The 19,168-nt window shown below is 38.9% G+C and overlaps 1 non-coding gene and 1 pseudogene across 1 annotated transcript; both read left to right on the forward strand.

Annotated features, from left to right (window-relative positions):
- Window positions 1-12,790, forward strand: part of LOC141421411 (sialin-like) — a 34,769-nt pseudogene extending 21,979 nt beyond the window's left edge.
- On the forward strand, window positions 8,750-8,911 carry LOC141421913 (U1 spliceosomal RNA). The gene has a single exon (XR_012446603.1). It is a non-coding gene; the product is annotated as a U1 spliceosomal RNA (small nuclear RNA).
- Window positions 12,791-19,168: the final 6,378 nt, after the last annotated feature.

The following is a 19,168-nucleotide window of genomic DNA, read 5'->3' on the forward strand; positions in this document are numbered from 1 at the left end:
TAACTATTATTTTTCTATTTTAAGGTATAATTGGAATACTTTGGTTTATTTTATGGATCTGGCTGGTTAGTGATACACCAGAAACTCACAAAACAATCTCCCATTATGAAAAACGATACATTCTTTCATCATTAAAAAATCAGGTATGGATTTTATTTATTTTAAAATTTGGTACATTTTTTTTAATTTCAGGGATTGATAGAGTGGCTCAGCTAGTGGAGTGCCTGTGTAGCAAACATAAAGCCCTGAGTTCAAACCCTAGTACTATAAAAAAACAGAGAAGCAACCAGTGTTTTTATATCTGTGTTTTGTTTTATTTTGTTTATTTATTTTGCAGTTCTGGGGATCCAACCCAGAGGCCTCATGCAAGCTAGGGGAGTACTCTACCACTTAACTACAGCCCTATCCCTACCTAGGGATCTTTAAAACATAGATGCTTACCTCTCATCTACCCACAAAGTATTAAGTTGGTCAAGTATGATGCTGGCCTCAGAATTTTTAAAGCTTCCCTGGTGATTGCCTGCAGCAAAGTATAGGAGCCAGTGCTCTATAGAATCATCTAAAAGTAAAATTTCAATTCCTTGGCAGACTTTTTGTCATTTGTTTGCCTTGGTTGTGTTCTGTTTATTTAGTAGGTCTGGAGTAGAGTACAAGCCCCTGTAATTGTAACATGAGAGAGGTAGTGTGAAGGACAGGTGGAACCAGAACTATTGCTGCAAAAGAGCAAATGCACTATTCCCTGTGTCCCTTGCACCTTTGTTACACATTGACAGGTCAACATGCCAAATAAAAAGTCCCTAATGCAAAAACAACAAAAGACCAAAAAAAAAAAAGAAATCCCTAGTAAAAAGGTCACAAAAAAGTTAATACTGGAAGAGAGATTCCAAGATGGCGACTAGAGGGAGGAAGCAAGAAAACATGCTTCCTAAAGTAAAATCTTGGAGAGATGCTGGAGATACACTTTGAAGGAAAAACCACCCACCAAGAAGAGGCAAAACTCCAACACCTCCACACCCCCAGCCCGTACATAGCATCCCCACTCCACATTAAACGGAGAAACCAGGAGGGCTCCCGTGCCACCAGACACCAGCGCCTAACCTGCTTGTGAGAAGCAGACCACCAGGTGAACTAAGTGGTACGCGGTACTCCCACAGACAACCCTGGGCCAGATCAGCATAGCCCCCCTGGACAGACTGACCCCCACCCAGGGAAAAAAGAGAAAAAAATAAGCTGAATAATGAACAAGTAGCTGAAAAAAAAAAAGAGAAATGTAGCAAAGACGGCGGGGCACCCTGAGCTCCAGAGAGTGGGGGAGGGGCACTCCCTCATGGAACTGTAGATAAACAAGCCGGCCAGAGAAGCCAGGAGTGGCGGCACCTGCCCAGCAGCCTTAGAGTGGGAAAGCTTGTAACAGTGACTGTCCTGAGGAGGGTTCCACTGGAGAGTGGGGGAGGGGTACTTTCCAGTGAACTGTAAATAAACATGCTGGCCAGAGTAGGTGGCTGTGGTGCCACCTCCCCCAGTGTGCTTGGAGAGGGGAAGGCTTGCAACAGCAGCTAAAGTGTGGCACGCTCCATGGGAGAGTGGGGGAGGGGCACTCCCCATGCGAAGTCTAAATAAAAGAAAAAAACAGACTGCGATTGTAACAGGCAGGCAGAGCTGCATACTGGAGAAAACAAAAGGGGCATGTGTCCAGGAGAACTCTAAATAAACAAAGCCCGCAGCAGCAGATGGCTGACAGTAGGAGGCAGGTGAGCCACAGCCTCAGGTAGACATTCACAAACCTGTCTCCAGACTGCTTTTTTTTAAATTTCTTCCTTTGATGAAACAACACCACCAGTTGCTGAAGGACTAACTGAAATTGTATTGCATTTGAACTTGGAATTTTTTTTCTTTTTTCTTTTATCCCCTTTGATAAGAAAATGACAGAACTACTTCTCAGACACTGAGAAGTCTTTAGGACTGGATTGCTGAAGGACTAACACCAAAATTATTAAGACTGAAACTTTATTGCATTTGAACTTATGGATTTTTAAAAAATTTTTTATTATTATCCTCTTTCTGTATCTCTAATGGCTGTTTAGCTTACCGTTGATTAGTATACTATCTCTCCCTGTTTATTTCTTTGGCTCTGTTTTTTTTTGTTGTTTGTTCGTTTGTCTGTTTGGTTGGGGTTTTTTGTTTGTTTTGTTTTGTTTTCCCTTTTTCTTTACCATCTTTGCTTTCCCTCTCCTCTCACCTTTCCATTCTAGATATCACCATTGTTATTATTACAAGCTAAAGAATACTGAATTACACACAGTATAGGGACAATAACAGTAGCAAGGGCAATTATGGGAAGACAGAAAAAAAAGGGAAACCATTTTCCCCCCAATAATAAATTAGTACAGGAACCAGAGGTAAATGAAGAAATCAGATACCCAGATCCAGACTCCAACAAAACAAGATAAACTATGCCAAAGAACCCAATGAAGGCCACAAGAGCACTCTGAAAGAAGAAATCCTGCAAGTAATCAATGAGAATTTTATAGAGATGATACTGGATATGGTCAACCAAAATGTACAGGAGACACTCAAGAAATTCTAAGACAAAAAAAATGCAGAATTTGATAAAGCACAAGAAGAAATAAAAGAAACAATAGAAGCACTGTATAACCACCAAAGTGAAACAAAGAACACAATAAAGAGATAAATGAACTCAGGGTGAAAATAGAAAATATTAAAGAGGAAGAGACTCAGGATATGGAAAACCTCAGAAAAAAGAATGAAACAGCAATGCAAAGCAAAATGGAAGTCCAATCCAGCAGAATAGAACAAACAGAAGACAGAATCTCAGAACATGAAGATGAAATGCTAATTAAAAGAAAAACCAAAGAACTATTAAACAACTCAAGACCTGTGAAAAGAAAATGCAAGAACTTACTGACTCCATCAAAAGACTAAACCTGAGAATCATGGGCATTGAATGAAGGAGAAGAGGTGCAAACAAAAGGAATGTGTAATATATTCAACAAAATAATTACAGAAAATTTCCCAAATCTAGAGAAAACTATGCCCATACAGGTACAGGGGGCTTCCAGAACTCCAAACAGACCCGACCAAAATAGAACTACCCCACGACATATTATCATTAAAACAACAAGTACAGAGACTATCATTAAAACAACAAGTACAGAGACTAGAGAAAGAATATTGAGGGCTGTAAGAGAGAAAAACTAAATAACATACAAAGGTAAACACATCAAAATCACAGCAGACTTCTCAACAGAGACATTAAAAGCAAGAAGAGCTTGAGTTGAGCTCTTCCAGGCACTGAATGAAAATAACTAAAACCCCAGGATACTCTATGCAGCAAAACTATCATTCAAAATAGATGGATCAATAAAAGTCTTCCATGATAAGCAGAAACTAAGACAATATATGACTACCAAGCCACCACAACAAAAGATTCTTCAAAGGATTCTGCACACAGAAAATGAAAACAACCATAACCATGAAAGGGCAAGCCATACCAAACCACAGGATAAGAAAAGGCAAGAGAGTAGAGAGTAACATCAACTTATCTACACACAATCAAACCCTCAAAAAACTAAGATAATAAAATGACAGGAATCACCACATACCTATCAATACTAACTCTTAATGTTAACGGACTTAATTCCCCCATCAAAAGGCACCGTTTGACAAACTGGATTAAAAAGGAAGATCCAACAATTTGTTGCTTATAGGAGACCCATCTAATCGATAGAAATAAGCATAGGCTTAGGATGAAGGCCAGAAGAAAATTTACCAAGCCAATGGCCCTCCAAAACAGATGGGAGTAGCAATACTTTTCTCTGACAAAGTAGACTTCAAACCTACATTGATCAAATGAGATAAAGGAGGACATTCCATACTAACAAAAGGGGAAATAGACCAAAAGGAAATAACAATTATCAACCTATATGCACCCAATGTCAACGCAGCCAATTTCATCAAACATACCCTGAAGGACCTAAAAGCATATATGAACTCCAACACAGTGGTCCGGGGAGACTTTAACACTCCACTATCATCCATCAAAAATTCAATAAAAAAATCCAAGATCTAAAACATACCATAGATCAAATGGACCTACTTGATATCTACAGAACATTTCATCCAAATTCTACACAATATACATTCTTCTCAGCAGCCCATGGAACCTTCTCCAAAGTAGATCATATACTAGGGCACAAAGCAAGCCTCAGCAAATATAAGAAAATAGAAATTATACCATGCATTCTATCTGATCACAATGCAATAAAACTAGAACTCAACAACAAAAATAAAGACAAAAAGCATGCAAACAGCTGGAAACTGAATAACTCATTGCTTAATGAACAATGGGTCATTGATGAAATAAAAGAGGAAATTAAAAGGTTCCTGGAAGTCAATGAAAATGAAAACACAACCTACCAGAACCTATGGGACACAGCAAAGGCAGTCCTGAGAGGAAAGTTTATAGCCATGAGTGCATATATTAAAAAAACTGAAAGATCTCAAATCAATGACATAATGTTACATCTCAAACCCCTAGAAAAACAAGAAGAAGCAAATCCCAAAACAAATACAATGAGAGAAATAATAAAAATAAGAGCTGAAATCAATGAGATAGAAACCGAAAATACCATAAAAAGAATTAAAAAAACAAAAAGTTGGTTCTTTGAAAAAATAAACAAGATCGACAGACCCCCTGGCAAACCTGACTAAAACGAGGAGAGAAAAAACCCAAATCAGTAAAATCAGGAATGCAAAAGGGGAGATAACAACAAACACCAGGGAAGTCCAGGAAATCATCACAGACTACTTTGAGAACCTATATTCAAATAAATTTGAAAATCTTGAAGAAATGGACAGATTTCTAGATACTTATGATCATCCAGAACTGAACCAAGAGGACATTAATCATCTGAATAGATCTATAACACAAAATGAAATTGAAGCAGCAATCAAGAGCCTCCCCAAAAAGAAAAGTCCAGGACCTGATGGATTCTTGGCTGAATTCTATCAGACCTTTAAAGAAGAATGGATACCAACCCACTTTAAACTGTTCCACGAAATAGAAAAGGAAGGAAAACTGCCTAACAGAAACTCTAAAGTCGGTACAGGAAAGAGTAGGACATACTTTGGAACTAATAGGTATAGGCAAGGACTTTCTCAATGAAACCCCAGAAGCTCAGCGACTAAGAGATAGCATAGATAAATGGGACTTCATAAAACTAAGAAGCTTCTGCTCAACAAAAGAAATGGTCTCTAAACTGAGGAGACCACCCACAGAGTGGGAGAAAATATTTGCCAGCTGCACATCAGACAAAGGACTAATAACCAGAATATATAGGGAACTCAAAAAACTAAATTCTCCCAAAATTAATGAACCACTGAAGAAATGAGCAAGTGAACTAAACAGAACTTTCTCAAAAGAAGAAATTCAAATGGCCAAAAAACACATAAAAAAATGCTCACCATCTCTAGCCATAAAGAAAATGCAAATTAAAACTACACTAAGATTCCACCTCACCCCTATTAGAATAGCCATCATTAGCAACACCACTAACAACAGGTGTTGGCAAGGATGTGGGCATAAGGGAATGTAAACGGGTACAACCACTGTGGCAAAAATTTGGAGGCTTCTTAAAAATCTAAACATAGATCTTACCATATGCTCCAGCAATACCCCTCTTGGGGATGTAACCAAAAGAATGTGACACAGGTTACTCCAGAGGCACTTGCACACCCATGTTTTTTGCAGCACTATTCACAATAGCCAAGTTATGGAAACAGCCAAGATGCCCCACTACTGACGAATGGATTAAGAAAATGTGGTATTTATACACAATGGAATTTTATGCAGCCATGAAAAAGAATGAAATCTTATCATTTGAAAGTAAATAGATGGAACTGGAGAACATCATTCTGAGTGAGGTTAGCCTGGCCCAAAAGACCAAAAATCATATATTCTCCCTCATATGCATACATTAGATCAAGGGCAAACACAACAAGGGGATTGGACTTTGATCACATGATAAAACGAGAGCATACAAGGAAGGTATGAGGATAGGTAAGACATCTAAAAAACTAGATAGCATTTGTTGTCCTCAACACAGAGAAACCAATGCAGATACTTTAAAGCGACAGAGGCCAATAGGGGAAGGGAACCAGGAACTAGAGAAAAGGTTAGTTTGAGAAGAATTAACTTAGAAGGTAACACACATGTACAGGAAAGCAATGCAAGTCAACTCCCTGTGTAGCTATCCTTATCTCAACTAGCAAAAACCCTTGGTCCTTCCTATTATTGCTTATACTCTCTCTTCAACAAATTTAGAGATAAGAGCAAAATAGTTTCTGCCTGGTAGCGAGGGGGTTGTGGGGAGAGGGAGGGGGTGGGGGGGGTAAGAGAGGCGGTGGGAGGGTAAGGGAGGGGGTGGGTTAAGGGGGGAGAAATGATCCAAACATTTTATGCACATATGAATAAAAGAAAAAAGTTTTTTAAATAAAATAAAAAAAGTTAATACCAGTTCATCTCTTTTGAAATAGCATTGAACCCTGGAGGCAGACATAGACTTCTCTTGCTTTTGAGAAAGGAACCAGAGCCTCAGTTTAAAGAAAATTTAAAATTCTGATGTCCCAGACCAGTGTCTGCCATCCACACATTATCCAAATGTACTACTGTACTTATTTACATCATGAAGTATGTACAAAATACATGACATAAATAATATTTACCTAAATTTTAATGGAAGCCCCTTTTGCTGTTACTTACAAATGATAACAATTTGTTAACATACTAATGTCTGATGAGACCAGTGTGTGTGAATATGCTATATTTGATGATCCAGAGTAGCTAACAAAGCACTCCTGAGGAAAAATGGCAGCTCTGGTATTTTTCTTAGGTGTTCATTGTGTTGTATATTACTAGAATTCTCTTCTATTGACTGTTGCTCCGCAGGAATCTTTTGAAGACCCTGTCAATTTTGTGAGAGTTGTTTTAATTAAAACTGGCTTAAAAATCCCTAAGTCGACCTAAGTACACAGGTATAAACTGTGATCTCAAGTTGTGCCATAATACACTGAGGGCAGACAAAAAAGTGAGAATGCCATTGCTAAGCCCTCTGAATTGGGGAAATTATACTGTGGGTGATCATCTGATCTATTTCAGGGCCAACCTATTTACTAAGTATAGATGGGCTTAATTTCTTCCTTTACAATAAAAATGAGTATAAACAGAAACTCTAATGTGTCTTTCCCCACCTCTGTGGATCATCTTGCATTCCCCTGGGATGCTTCTACCCTACTTTGAAGATCACTTCTCCACATGGTGGTATATGAAGCCCTCTGTTGCACAGATCTTCTTTTTCTTTTTTCTTTTCTTTTCTTTTTGAAACAGGGCCTTGCTATATTGCCTGGATTGGTCTCCAAGTCTGGGCTTAAGTGATCTTCCTCCCTCAGCCTCCCAAGTAGCTAGGTGCATAGATGTATTAATTCATATAAATCATTTCAGTTAAACCAAGGTTGAATAAAGAAATATGATTTGTAGGCTGGGTGCCAGTGACTCACACCTGTAATCCTAGCTACTCTGGAGGCAGAGATTGGGAGGATTGTGGTTTGAAGCCTATCCAGCAAAGAGTTTGGGAGACCCTATCTCGAAAGCACCCAATACAATCAAAGGCTAACAGAGTGGCTCAAGGGATAGAGTGCCTGCCTAGCAAATGTGAGGCCCTGAGTTCAAACCCCAATACTGCAAAAAAGAAAGAAAGAAATATGAATTGTTATAGACTCAACCTTAGGCCATAATTATGAAACCATTCTCCATTTTATAGAGAAATTAATGCTGAAGGCAGTATTTATGAGAAGTGCTTAGGATTAACATTGTCACTCTAAGATTACATTTCCATTCTTTCCTCTTAATTCTAATCATCTCTAGCTAGTATTTTTAAATGGAACATTTATCATGTATTTTGCTATTTAATATTTCAAAGGAGTTGATTTTAAATTCTGGAATTTGCTAGTCAAGGCTGATAGTTGAGGCTGGTCTAGGTTGAGCTTTAGCTAATAAGGTAGAGAGCAAAGCATTAGCACAGCTGTTGCTTATCCTAAGTTTGTCTGTTTCCTCAGCTTTCTTCCCAGAAGTCAGTACCACGGAAACCTATTTTAAAATCATTGCCACCTTGGGCTATAGAGGTTGCACATTTTTCTTACAACTGGACTTTTTATACTTTATTGACATTATTGCCTACTTACATGAAGGATATCCTAAGATTCAATGTTCAAGAGGTAAGAAAAATAACCATCTGCTTCTTATGTAGAATATATATATACATATACTTTATACATAGAATTTGTTTTCTTCTAGATGAAATTCAGTCATTTTATATCTTCTGTTTTACTGTGCTTATTAAATTTTATAGACATCTCTTTTTTTGTTTCTTGGGCTGTTGGGTTTTTTGTTGTTTTTGGTGGGACTGGTGTTTGAATTCTAGGTTTCACACTTGGAAAAGAGGTGCTCTACCGCTTGAGCTACTCCTACAGTTCGTTTTCGAGATAGGGTCTGGTGAACTATTTGCCTGGGCTGGCTTTGAACCTCCTGATCTCTGACTCCTGAGTAGCTAGGATTACAGGCGTGAGCCACTGGCACAAATAACGAAAAAGAGAGAGAGAGAGAGAGAAAGAGAAAGAGAGCGACAATGCCTGGTGAGGAAAGGCAAAATAGGAGGAATAAAAAACACCAAGAATACTTACCTGGCAGGGGAGATACCATGATCACGAAGGTGGTTTTCCCAGGGTGAGGCTTATCCATTGCACTCCAGATGTGCTGACCCCTGTGATTTCCCCAAATGTGGGAAACTTGACTTCATAATTTGTGGTAGTAGGGGACTGCGTTCACTCTCTCCGTTGAAGAAAAAAAACAAAAATCAAGAAATATTCCCAAGCTCTGGAGGGAGGGAGTGTGTGTGTGTGTGTGTGTGTGTGTGTGCGTGTGTGTGTATAAACATAAAATGGACTTACTTTTTTTTTTTGCAATACTGGGGTTTGAACTCAGGGCCTACACCTTGAGTCACTCCACCAGCCCCTTTTTGTGAAGGGTTTTTTTCTCCAATTATTTGCCCAGCTGTCTTTGAACTATGATCCTCCTGATCTCTTCCTCCTGAGTAGCTAGGGTTACAGAAGTGAGCCATAGGCACCCAGCAGATTTTCACCTTTCAGATAATTTCTTTGAACTATAGTTTTACTTGGCACTGATCTTTTAAAAATAAATAAAATATGACCTAGGTTCTTTAATAAAATTATAAGAAAAAAGGAATTGAAGGGATGTATAGATTAAAAGAGACATAAAAGACACATCAAAAATTATTAAATAACTAAAACTCAACTATAGTTTAGTTAAGACCAAACTACAGTATCTAGGGTTGCACCTTGGGTGATGCAACCATAGACAAATGTGAGCATGTGTGACCAGGATGATTCTTACTTATGGAGAAAGGAAGAGGGTGTCATTGGACTAGGACAATGAAAAGCTCTCCAGGATGCTGGCTATTTTTTGATCTAGATGGTCCTTAGAATAATCTGCTAAGGTATCCATTTATTTAACTTGTGTGGCTTTCTGTGTATGAATTGTATTTTATAGTAAAAAATATTTTAAAATAAGTAAGTAAAGATTGAGGACAAAGTGTTCCATAGAGAGAATCCAGAGGTTAACAGGAAGACTTGTCTTCTCCCACAGCACAAGTTCAGACTAACAGCCAAGATTATGTTAAGCAGACAGGACTGTGATGAACCTGGTTTCCCTCTGAGACAGCTCCTTGGAGGCTGTGTTAAACTGAATCCCATAATCTTTTCAAATGCAAAATTATTTCCTATAATTCTATAACCATTAACAGAATATTCCTGTTTTTCTTTTGTTTTCAAATGGTAGTAGTGTGTGTGTGTGTGTATGTGTTTTCCTTCTACCATAGTTAATCCTGTGTCTCTTATTCCTTCCAGAATGGGTTTGTATCTGCATTGCCTTATTTTGGCTGTTGGTTATGTATGATCCTGTCTGGTAAAGCAGCTGACAATTTAAGGGTAAAATGGAATTTTTCAGCTCTAAGTGTATGCAGAATTTTTACCATTATAGGTAAGTGAAGTGAATCAAGTTCTGCTTTGGTTTATAGTTACTAAAGATAAGAAAAAAAAGTTTTCCTACTCTCACATACTCATACAATATACAACACCAAAAACACTTCTCTAGTTGCAATGTGTGTGGAGACTTTTCCACACACACATCTGGTTCTGCAATAGACACCAGCTGGATGTGTTGTGCTATAATTCAGTTTCTCCACTGTCTTCCTGGAGATGTGTTGGTATATGTACTGCAAGCTGAGGATAAATCACACAAGGCTGCCCCTGCCCACTTGAGATGCCAGTCACAAGTCCCAGGTTCTGGCCTGTACTGTTCACTGACTGACTATAACTTGGGGTCATGACCTACCTCAGGTTCAAGTACTTTGTTCAAGTAGCTCACAGAACTCAGGGAAACACTGTATTTGTGTTTGCTCATGTATTACAAAGGCTATTCCAGAGGCTGCAGAGGAATGGCCAGGTGGAAGAGATGCTCAGGGTGAGTATGTTGGAAGGAGCATGGGGCTTCCATGCTCTCCCCAGGCGCACCTCCCTCCAGTAACCTCCACATGTTCTGCTGCTTGGAAGCACGTCCAAAACTTCTTGGGTGTTGGGTTTTTTTTTTGAGACAGGGTCTCCCTGCTTTTCCCAGGCTGGCTTGAACTAGCAATCCTCCTGCTTCTGTTTCTGTGTTTCAAGTGCTGGGATAATAGGCATGCACCACCACATCTGCCCAGTCCTTATCCTTTTGAGTTTCTGTGGAGACCTCATCATGCAGACGTGATGAAGTAACTGGCCATTGTGATCAACCCAACCTTCAGCCCCTTCCCTTCCCCAGAGATTAGAGAGTAGAGCTAAACCCCACATTTCTCATCATGCATTGGTTATCTGGTGACCAGTGCCCATCCGGAAGGTAACCAGGGCCAGCCATGATGGTACACACCTATAGTCCCAAATTCCAAATACTGGAGAGGCTAAGGTGAGAGGACTACTTGAGCCCAGAAGTTTGAGGCTAGCCTGGATAACATAGTGGGACTCCATCTCAGAAAAAAGAAAAAAGAAAAAAAAAACAGAGTGGAACATAGTGGTACACACCTGTAATCCCAGCATCCCAGCCCTCAGGAGGCTGAAGTAGGAAGACCATGACTTCAAGGCCAGTCTGGGCTGCATTAAAGCCATCTGGCACTGTCCCAGTGTCACCAGTCATTTTGTTAACAAACAAAAGACAATTTTATCATTCCAGAGATTCCAAGGATCTTAGGAGCTGTGTGCCAAGAACCAGAGACTGAGACCAAATACATAATTTCTTCTTATATCTCAATATCACAACAGTGCAAGGCAAAATAGAAATGATGATGTTAGTCATTTATTTTGTTTACATATTAAAACACTAGGATGGATTAGTGCATTTCTGTACAATATAGTCCTTTTTGAACCATGCATTTTGAGATGAAGACTTATAATATCCTTCTTCAGTGCTGACTCTGGAAAAAGATTTTTAATACCCTGTTATTTCCACTTTGTAACAAAAAAAGTGGCTTGCTCTGCTCAACAATATCCCCAGAGTTTTATAAATCACTTTGTTTTCTTTTTGGGGGGGAGGAAGGTAGTGTTTCTCACTTTTTGCCTGGGTTGTCATTGACTATGTTTTCAACTATTAAGTTTGAATGGAAACATTTTAAGCCTTTTTTTGAAGGAATACACACTGAATTTCAAAAATATTTACTAACTAAAATAAGTTCTTTTTTGTAGCATATAGAAATACAACATTTCCATTACATAGTTACTGGGTGGCACGGCTGTAGACTCACCAGGAAAAACTGGCGGCTGTTAACTTGTCTACCATGCTTAACTGCCTGTAATGTCCTGTGCATAGTGTTATCAGCTGTTAGAACTAAGATGGATCACTTACCTAACTCATCCAACAGAATGTATTATTTAATTGATCTACTTTGGTATATGAATTTTAAGCATATGCTGTGTCAGCTGTTGCTTCTCTCTACAACCATAATTTTGGTTGTTTACTTTTGTATCTTCTCTAACACTGGAGACCTTTAGCTGAGTCCTGGTCACAGGCATTATGAGGTTTTCTTTGTACTACTACATTAGGTATAATATACTCAAACTTGGTTTTGGTGGGGGTTTTTTTGTTTGTTTTGTTTTGTTGTTGTGCTGGGAGGGGGTACATTTTGACATGTACAAAAGTTCTTACAGTGTATCATAGTTGAGCTCACCTGCTCCATCATTCTCCTTTATTCCTCCCCCCGCCCACCCCCACCCCCGCCTCCTCTGGTGTTGTTATCTTTATTATTGTTCTGGTGGTAGTACTAAGGTTTGAACTTTGCACTTGCTAGGCAGGCAATCTACCACTCAATTGAGCCAGGTTTTCTAGTGAAAGTCTTCTTTCACTAGAAAAGGCAGTTCAGTGATTCTACAGTAGGTGGCAGCAATTTCAAATTTCATTTTACTCTTTTAAGGTGGAACAAATGCTAATGCTAGATCTTCTTTTTCTTTGTAACCGGTTGACTCCAGGCATGATTGGACCTGCGATATTCCTAGTAGCCGCTAGATTTATAGGCTGTGATTATCCTTTGGCTGTTGCATTCCTAACCATATCGACAACTTTTGCTCTTCTGGATTTAGCATCAACCATCTGGATATTGCTCCTTTGTGAGTACAAATATTAAGAATTTGCTCTGATTGACTTTAAATTCTTTTCTTATACTCATGATAAAATATATGTAAATAAATTTTACCATTTTAGCCATTTTCAAGTTGCAGGTCATGCCAGTAAGTACACTGACCTTGTTGTACAACTATCTCTACAACTTTTCATCTTCTCCCACTGGAATCCTACACCTGTTAAACAGTAATACTGCATTTCCCCTCCTCCCATGCCCTGGTAACCGTCATTCTGCCTTCTGCCTCTGTGAGTTTGACCACTGTATGAATGACTTTAAATCTCTTCACGATTTCAATTTACACAATAAATTGTTTTTAATTTTTTAATTGTATCACCTTGCCTAGAGTATTCTCATAAGAACATGGTATAAGTGTATCTCTCCACCCAGCTAGAACAGGAACTCTGGGCAACCTCAGCTCATCATGGTGCTTGGCACATTGTGGGCATTTAGTCAGATAGCGAATGCCAAGGAGCAGACCAACTGATGTGTCCAATTTTGACATTACCTGTGCAAATGGAACTGTGCAGTACTTGATAGTTTACAGAACACATTCTCAAACATTAGCTTAATTTATCCTTGACGAGTAACAGTGAGGCAGGTGTTCTTGCCCTATTTTAAGGCTGAGACAATCAGGTCTAGAGAAATTAAGTGGTTTGTCTTAAATCACATACTATTAAGTGATAGAGCCATAATTTGAACCTAAAATTCCTACTTTTAAGCCTGAAATTCTGCATCTCCTTGTACATCTCTGGAAGCATTGAGCCAACATTCTTCTAGAATTCTTTTTTGCCAGCTGACAAGGTAAAGGAAGAGACTCTATAAACATTTTAACCCACAAGATTTAGTATACTTAATTTGTAAAAATAGTGAATATGATTTTTTTTGAGAAAAGAGAGTCTTTTACCCTTTTTCGTCTATCCCAAATTCTTCAGAATCCTCTGATTCCTGTTGATCCTCTCCCTTCCCTTCAATACACACTTCAAAAGAAGCTCCACTACATACCCTTTTTTTTCTTTGCTTTTCTTTTTTTTTTTTTGGTATAGGGTTTGAACTCAAGGCTTTGTGCTTCCAAAGCAGGCACTCTACCACTTGAGCTACACCTCCCACCCATTTTGTTTTCATTATTTTGTATATCAGCCTCCCAAGTAGTTAAGATTACAGGTGTGAGCTACTGGTGCTCTGTTCACTACATACCTATAGACTTTGTGTGTGTGTGTGTGTGTGTGTGTGTGTGTGTGTGTGTGTGTGTGTGTGTGGTACTGGAGAGTAAATTCTGGGCCTCAATAGGCAGGTGTTTACCACTTGAGCCACACCTCAACCCTTTTTTTTCTTTTCTTTTTTTTCTACCCCAACCGTTTTTGGGAGGCAGAGGCAGGAGGATCTTGAGTTCCAGGCTAGCCTGGGCTACATGGTGAGACCCTGTCTCAAAAAAATAAATTAAAAAGTAAAACGTAAAAAAGGCTGAGGAATATAACTCAGTGAGAAAAGAGCTTGCCTGACATGCACAAGACCCTGAATTCAAACCCCCATACCACAAAAACAAACAACAACAACAAATACCTCACTAGTTGTTTCTAGTCCCCTATGTCTTGGTTAACAGGGATTACATATCTTATTATCATGTTGTTTTTTAGTTAATTCTTGTTGCAGTAACAACCCACTGTCCACTCAGTAGTCCAGCTCTCCTAGTTAGAACAAAAACACTTGAGGACCATAGACACTTAAGCATTCAGCACCAGGGCTTGTGGTTAAAAAAAAAAAAAATCATCGAGTTCAGTGATCACTGTGGTTTTAGCAAAGTGCATTATAAGGCATAATATTATTAAGTGTTGATTTGGAATAAAACACATTGGGTAACATTTTAAGACTTTCTTCATCTACAAAATGACAATAATTATCTCTACCTCATGAGACTGATTTCCTGTTAAATGAGATGATAAATGTAAAAGACTTAGAACCAGGCCTGATAGGTTTCCAATAAACAGTCAATATTCCTATTAACATATAATTGTGTACATGGTATTTTCCAAGCCTTTTCTTCCATGGACTGAAATAGAGGATTTCTGTGGGCTATGTTATTGCCCATATTTAATCCCTTAAATATGTTAGGTTTTCAGCTGTTACTTCCACAGAATTCTGGTACTCCAGCAGCAGAGAACTCAGACTGATGCCATACCAGTGTGTTCTTCGAAGCAGTCATTGCTCTTTCATGGCCTTTCCTGGCCAACTGTGATAGAAATACTTGAATGAGCTTCTTAGTGCTGACATTTAGAATTTCACAGCATTCATCTGCTCTTAATAACTGTCACTGAAAAGGCCTGGGAACACTACATTTGGTTCCTCCTGTGGCCAAGGTGTTAATGGTTTAAAAAAAGAGAGACAGGTCCTGCCAAGACTGGTAATTTAACATATGCTCCCTAAAGGGGATAAGCCAAAAAGATTTGTGCTCATGCTTTTCTTATTGTGTCATATGTGTGCAGATTTAAAACAGAAAAATTTATGATGTTTATAGATAACTGAATTAAATTCAGCAGAATTTTTTTTTTCATGGGACTGGGATTTGCACTCGGGTCTTCACGCTTGCAAAGCAGGCACTCTACTTCTTGAACCACACCTTCAATGCAGTTTGATCTGCATGGGGCCTTACAAACTGTTTCCCAGGGCTGGACTCAAACCATGATCCTCCTGATCTCAGACTCCCAAGTAGCTAGGATTACAGGTGTGAACCACTGGTGCCCAAGAAGAGGATTTATTATTATTATTATTTAGGTACCTTTCCATCCAAAATGGTAAGGAGATTTCAAATCAGCAGGCTGCAACTTAGATATTGAGAATCCTAACCCTAATAGAAGTGTTATTATCCCACGATAAGACTACATGGGCCAAGAAAACATCAAGCCTCTTGAATTTTGTCCAGAATTTACTTTATAATTACATGATTATCTCCCCCCAAAATAAAAGCTATAATTGGACTTTGCATATATCTAGGTGACCTTTATGAAAAATAAGTGCTATTACTTAATCACATTTTTAACTTAGCTCCTTCACCACCTCTAAATTTTATTGCAAAAATATCAACTCTATATTGCAAACAATGACAAAGACTGAAAAAGAATGCCACAAACTAAAAAGTTGAGCTGGCACAGTGGCTCAAGTGGTACAAGGCTGCCTAGCAAGTGTGGGGCCCTGAGTTCAAACCCCAGTGCTGCCAAAAAGAACCAAAAGTTAAACTCAGATCTACACTCTTCCAGGCGCATTTTTTGGGCTGGCAGAGCGGCTCAAGTGGTAGAGTACCTGCATAGTGAGCCTGAGGTCCTGGGTTCAAACCCCAGGACCACAACAACAAAACTAAAAAAGTTTAAAAGAAAAAGAAGTTACAGGGTAAACTAAGTTTCCATTTCATAAGATGTGAACCATTAAATTTATAAAAAATAATTTCAAATACTGAAGTTGGAAAAATAAAAGTTCAAAGATATCCAGCTTTGACAGGCAAGCTGCAACAGGGACTGTGTTTATAAGATAAGGGACAGAATGCCAAGGCATCTAACAGAAGGCATAGCCAGGACGGTGCAAGTCAAGTTCCATTACCCAGACTCAAAGAGCTGTCCATAGACTTGTTGTTCTAGAATTTTCTCAGACATTGCCTGAAAATTGTAGAGTATTGGTTGCCTTTGTAAAGAAAAGAAAAATCCTGCTTAAAAATGATACTGACTTTAACCAATTAACATTTTTTAAAAAAAGAAAAGAAAATATCAACTCTAAATATGATGAACCTTCTAGGACATAAAATTATGTTAAATTAAAACTTAGGGATTCCTAAAAGAGAAACATTTCAGTTTCTTCAATTAAGACAGCAATTAAGGGCTGGAAGAGTGCCTCACTAGCAAGTGCAAGGCCCTGAGTTCAAACTCCAGTACTGGAAAAAAAAAGGGACAACAATTAAAAGAAATGAACTGGTTGAAACACACCACAATTTGTGATGACACTCAGCAACCCTAGTATGTAATCCAAAATACTGCATATTGTGTGATTCTATTCATATAAAATTCCTGACTGGGAATTGCCAGTCATTGGAGTCAGTGCCCAAGACGGGTATTAGTCTGCATGGAAAAATGCTCCCTGGATAGTGGAGCCTGGTCAGGAATCTTTAGGCACCTAATGGCCAGTTCGTTATAGATAATGATAAGCATTTCATTCTTAGTATGGTGATTCCTGATGACCTTGGCCATGGTGGCCTTCCTTAGTCTCATGTGTTCCTAATTTAAACACACACACACACATATTGTAAACCCAATTTGCCTGCTGGGGCAGTGTGCAAAGATTTGGCTGTAAGCAAATATGTAATTGGTGAGACAGGTGAGCTATGAAATTGTATGATCTCATGTTTACAATCATAAACTAAAAATACAAATATAGAGAAAAGTAATTAGGATGTTTTCTAAAATGTTAATGTTAATTATCTCTATTTGAAAGAATTATAAGTAATTTTAATTTCTTAATGTTTTCCCTTTTTTATAAATTGGTGGGGGGTGGTTCTGGGGTTTGAACCCAGGGCCTCCCTCTTGCTAAGTAAGTGCTCTACCACTTGAGCCATGCCCCAGCCCTTTTTGCTTTAGTTATTTTTCAGATAGGGTCTCACACTTTTTGCCCAGGCCAGCCTAAAACCTTGATCCTCCTACCTATGCCCTCCATATAGCTGGGATTACAGACATGAGCCTCCATACCCAGCTTGCTAGTGACATGGAGTCTTACTAACTTTTTGCCCCAGGCTGGTGTCAAACCACAATCCTCCCAATCTCCACTCTTCAAGTGGCTTATTTAATTTTCAGTAAGTATAATTCAATTACATAATCTGGAAATAATTTTGGTTTTGTGGTGCTAGAGATTGAATCCAGGGCCTCAAGCATGCTAGGCGAGCACTCTACCACCAGTAGAACTATAACCCCCCAGCTCATAAACTTTTTTTAACTTTAAAAAATTTAAGCCAGACACACCAAGCCTCCTATCCAGAAACAGCATGTATGAAAAATCGTATGTCAGCTCTATTCTGTATCACTTTAAAGGGATCAGTTTGCAGGGCACTAATGGCTCATGCTTACGATCCTAGCTACTCAGGAGGCAGAGATCAGGAGGCTCGTGGTTCAAAGCCAGCCTGAGCAAATAGTTCTTGAGTCCGTATCTTGAAAAAAGCCTATCACAAAAAAGGGCTGGTAGAGTGGCTCCAGGTGTAGGCCCTGAGTTCAAGCCCCATACCGGAAAAAAAAAACAAAAAACAAAAAAAGAGTTAAAGGGATCAGTTCAAAGGCCGTGTTCCTGTATGCAAATAATAATAATAATGTCACTAAAATTTTAATGAGCTATTATTTCAGACCCCTAAGGTAGCAAAGATTAGAAAGTTCGATGCTGCACCTGGCTGGGGTTATAGCTTAGGAGTAGAGTACTCACCTAACAGGCTCGAGGACCTGGGTTCAATCCCTAGCACCACAAAAAAAAGGAAAGAAAGAAAGTGTGAAAACACTAAGGGGAGGTAGGGAACATGACAGGCAAAGCAGTTCCACAAAGCAGTTCCACAAAGCAATTGAAATCAAACAGGACTCCATCCATTGGCACCATTGCCCCCCTAGGTAGACGTCAAGAGTAATTCTTGTCCCACAGTTGATAAGGAAGCATGTACACCACACTGACTGTTGTAACATACATGGAGGTGACCAGGAGTCCATCATTAGCGAAATATTAGTAAATGTATGGAAGTCTACTGAGGAAAAGTATAACATAGTAACACGGAAGTCTGAAAAAGTATTCAGTTAAAACAAAAAAGAGAGAGGTGTGGCTCCAGTGTGGCTCCAGAGGTGTGACTGCTTTGCAATCTCCAAGCTCCGAGTTCAAACCCCAGTCATGCAAATAAATAAATAAACAGCATAGCACAATACCACTTCCAATTTTTAAAAAAATATAAAAAGTGATACTTTTCTGAGGATACTTGTGTAATTTAGTATATGCATATTAAACATATTAGAGTAGGCAGCAATGCATGGGAGGAAAGTGAGCAGACATGGGGAGGGAGAGGGAACAATTAAAAGCAAAGCTGGATATGGTGGTACATACCTTTAATCCCAGCACTCAGGAGGCAGAGGCAGGAGGAACACAAGTTGGAGGCCAGCCTGGCCTACACAGGAAGATCCTATCTCTTAAAAAAGAAAACAAAACAAATCTGTGGGCCGGCATTGAACATAAGGCTCTACAAACATGCGAACAAGAGGTAAAAATCACTTTTAGTGGATACTCGATGTGTTAAAGTAGAGGAGGAAAGAGACGCTTTCTAATTTTCACTCCTCTGCATTAATTCTTTTGCAAGGAATGTGCACTGC

This window comes from Castor canadensis, chromosome 3, assembly GCF_047511655.1.
Source record: "Castor canadensis chromosome 3, mCasCan1.hap1v2, whole genome shotgun sequence".
Taxonomy (NCBI): domain Eukaryota; kingdom Metazoa; phylum Chordata; class Mammalia; order Rodentia; family Castoridae; genus Castor; species Castor canadensis.